Here is a 468-nt window from a genome sequence, read left to right on the forward strand (position 1 = left end):
TCACGGGCCGGTGAGAACTAATGTTGGTTTTGATACATCCTGATGAATGCGTAGAACCTGGCTCACAAAACCATTTTATTCACATGCACCGTTTATACATGAGGGCCCTGATGAGGAACAAAGAGACGGAAACTAAACTTGAGCTACAATTTGGCACATTTGCTTGAAGAAATTTATAGTTATTACAGGTTAGTACTTATGTTAAAAACACAACACTATATTTTTTAGGTTTTCCTGTTTATAATGTTGACAATGTTTAATCTATTGTGTTTTGATTGATATAGATTAGTTACATGTCCGAAGAATATAACAACACATAATCAACCGTTATAATAACAGTAGGTGAGAATTTTGTCTGAACGGTAATGGTAATGGTAAATGGTAAATGGTACTGAACTTATAGAGCGCCTTTCAAGTCCCTCCGGACCCCAAAGCGCTTTACACTAACAGACATTCACCCATTCACAC

This window comes from Austrofundulus limnaeus, unplaced genomic scaffold, assembly GCF_001266775.1.
Source record: "Austrofundulus limnaeus strain Quisiro unplaced genomic scaffold, Austrofundulus_limnaeus-1.0 Scaffold400, whole genome shotgun sequence".
Lineage (NCBI taxonomy): Eukaryota > Metazoa > Chordata > Actinopteri > Cyprinodontiformes > Rivulidae > Austrofundulus > Austrofundulus limnaeus.